This window comes from Rissa tridactyla, chromosome 3 (genome assembly GCF_028500815.1).
Source record: "Rissa tridactyla isolate bRisTri1 chromosome 3, bRisTri1.patW.cur.20221130, whole genome shotgun sequence".
In the NCBI taxonomy this organism is placed as follows: Eukaryota; Metazoa; Chordata; class Aves; order Charadriiformes; family Laridae; genus Rissa; species Rissa tridactyla.
This window is the reverse complement of record NC_071468.1, coordinates 8,450,625-8,454,216: the sequence shown is the minus strand read 5'-3', so window position 1 is coordinate 8,454,216 and position 3,592 is coordinate 8,450,625.

Sequence of the window (3,592 nt, the reverse complement as noted above, 5' to 3'; positions counted from 1 at the left end):
CTCCACCGCCGCCGCCCCGCCCCGTGTTTACAGCGCCGCCGCGCCCCGCCCCGCCCCGCCCCGCCCCGCCGACCGACAGACCCACCGACCGAGCGGCCGGCTGCCCCGGCGCTGCCCTCCGCCCTGTCCCCCCCCCCCCGGGCCCCGTGCGCTCGCAGCCCCGCACCCCGCCGTGTGCGCTCACACCGCACCCCCCCCGCCCCCGCCGCCTTGCAGCGTTCACGCACCCCTCGTGCACTCGCACCCTTACACCCCCCGCTGTGCAGCGCGCTCGCACCTTCACGTGTCCCCCCTCGCACTGTGCGAACGTCCATTCACACACACACACACACACACCCCCCCTTGCACTGCGCGCCCCCATCTCTACACAACCCCCCTTGCGCTGGGGAACGCGCGCCTCGACACCCCTCTCGTCCACTCGCACCCCCACACCCCCCCCCCCCGCCTTGCACTGTGCACACGTACATCCAGGGACACCCCCCGGCCTCGCACCGCGCGCTCGCAGCCCCTTGGCACGCGCCGTGTGCGCGCCCCTTACGCGGGCTCGCTCTGTACATACGCACCGCACGCGCCCCCAGGCGCGCCTTGTCGCGCACCCCCCCCGCTGCGTGTGCACACCCGGCGCCGCACGCTGTGTGCTCTGCGCACACACCTGTACACGGCCCCCCCACACACCGCAGACACACACAGCCCCTTGCACGCACACGTTACACATGGGCGTCCACAGCCCCGTGCACGCACGCAGCCCAGGGCACACGCACGTCTTACGCATACCTGCCTGCAGCCCCTCACACACACGCTGCCCGTGCACACACAAGCGTTACACACGCCTGCCCACAGCCCCTTGCACACACACACACATTACACACGCCTGCCCACAGACCCTTGCACGCACGCACACACACACACATTACACACGCCTGCCCACAGCCCTGTGCACACACGCGGCCCCTGGCACGCGCATGCATTACGCGTGCCTGTAGGCAGCTCCTTGAAGACACACAGCCCCGTGCACACACACGTGTAACACCCGCACACAGCCCCACGCACACACACAGCCCGTGGACGACTCCCCAGCACTGTGCACACACACAAACACACACACACCCCCCCCCCAGCCTTGAAGGTGCGCCCTTCTTGCACCCTGCAAACACCCAGCTCCGTACGCTGCCTGGTGCACCCCCTGCACCGCGCCCCCTTCCCACTGCCCCCCTTTGCACTGCGCGCACACACACACACACGGACGTGTGTGCACCCCCCTGCTCCCCACCTCGTCCAGGCTGTGGGCGCATGGCATCCGCCTCGGCTCCCACACGGTGCCAGCGTTCCCGGGGCAGGAGGGAGGCCAGCAGCCCCGGCAATCAGTGTCACCCAGCGGAGCCTGATTTTACCATGGAAGAAAAAAAAAAAAAAAAATAGAAAGAAAAAAAAAAAACACACAACAAACCACCACCACCCAGAAGCCTCATTTACGATATGTTTTGCATGAACAATCACAATATTATTTTGTGGTGACTAACTCAAACCTGCGCCCTGGCAGCCGGGAGCTACCGACCACAGCTTCCTCCAGCCCCATCGCCCGCGTCGGGAGGTGATCGGGGCCACGCCACTCCATCTTCTACCTCTCCTTCCGTGGGTCCATCACGCTGGCAGGTGGCATGGGACACGAGGCTTCAAATAAAGGCACTGGCTGGAGAGGGGGATGGTGCAGGGGTAGCACCCCGGAACACCCCAGCCTGGTGCGGGGATGGGAGCTGGGGCATCCTTCGAGCAGCAGCATCACCAGCTGGACCCACCGCAGCGCAGAGGAGGGGGACTGGGCACAGCCGCCCCAGGGACTGAGCTTTGCTGATGGAGCGGGTGCTGGGGGGACGACACATGGGCTCCCTCATCCCACCCAGCGTCCCCCTAACCAGGCAGCGGTGCCCAGTGCTTCACCAGCCCGAAACTATGGGGACTCTTCTCTGCGGCCACCACCTCACCTTTCAGCGCCTCGCCCCCAGCTACTGTGCAAATGTTGACTTGCGCGTGGAGCCTGAGGACGGCGGTGGCGTCTGCTTCGACACCCAGCCCTTGCCTGAGTCAATAAACACCCTTATAAAAACAGAGATGCCCGACACTTTTGCTAACGCCGGGTGCTGTTCACCTTCCTCCACTGCAAGGGAGGGAATTTCGTCGGGGAAATTAAAATAAACCCCCCAGGAGCCCTGGTGAAGCAACCTGGCTTGCGGCGGGCAAGCTGTGCCAGCCGAGATCTCGGCAAGCAGCCTGCAGCGCACGGGGACATCTTGTCCCCCAGCTGCCACCGCGAGGGTGTGCCTTTATCAGCCGAGGCCGGGGCTCCCCTGCCCTGCAACCACCACCGAGGCCACCGACGCCGAGACGGGCTGCAGGGGTTGACTTTGCTGCAAACCTTTGGGCAACTTGCTTCGGTCCCCGCTGGCCTCGTGAGGGCTCATTAGCCCAAGCACCTCCTCCTCGCTGCTGACGGGGTCGCACGCTGCTCAAGCGCCTGGATGATAAATGTGGTCCCAGCTTTCAGGGTGACCTTGCCCTCCGTGATGGATGCTGCTCCGTCCGCTGGCACTGGCACCTCTGTCACCAGCGGGAGCTGGGGAGAGCACTGTACTTTCTCTAGATGGATCGCAAAACTGGATCGGAGAGAGACGGGAAGGTGGCCCCAGCCAGGTTCCAGGAGGTTCAGGGTGGAAATTGCCTTGTCCAGCCCCCAAAACAGCCCCACGTGCGCCAGATGTGCAAGACCCCGGGATAGTCTAACACACTGATCTTGCCTGGAGCCAGGAGTGTCCCTGGCTGCCCTCCTGCCAACCGCCCCAGCTACAGCGGCTTCCATCCCCTTCATGCCGCTCTGACGGGATGGGAAGGAAAAGGACCTGCAGCGGGTGCTTGCCGTGAGAAAAAAATATTTTGGGAAATTCATTAGGAAAACTCATTTGGGAAACAATTTGAAGTCGGGGACCAGCAACAGGAGGGAAAGGCTTGAGGGTCCCTCCTGCCAGCTTGGCAGTACCGTCACCTTTCCACACTGGGGTCCCGCCAGCGAGGGAGAAGCAGGGCTGAAATTTAGGCTTGTGCCTCCTTTCCCGGCCCTCCAGCAGCGGTACCCGCGGCATAGAGCTGGTGTGGCTCTGTGAGGGACCACCTGCTTCCCGAGCGCTTCCCCTGGGATCTAGGAGCCGCCCAAGGCTTTGCCACTTCGTTGGGGACCGATGAGCATCCTCGGGGGCCCATGGTGTTGTGACAGAGTGATAGGGGGGGTCGCTTGCAGAGGCGCGAGGGCTGCCGGGGGCATGGGGCCAGCAGGCAGATGCTGCGTCTATTTTCTCCTCCTCGTTCATTTTGGTTTCTGTGTGGGTGGCTCATGTGAACAGAAAGGTGATGGGGAAAGCATTGTGCGAGAACAGCCTGTCCTTTCAAACACCTAAATTTAAGGCAGCGATTTTGGTGCCTTTGCAGGGCTCACCCGTGCCCACAGGTTTTTGGAGAGTCGCGACAGCCACCGGCTTCACCTCCTCTTTCTCCGAGTGCATTTTTCTCCCCTGAATCATGGCACCAGCCTCCTGGAACAAAT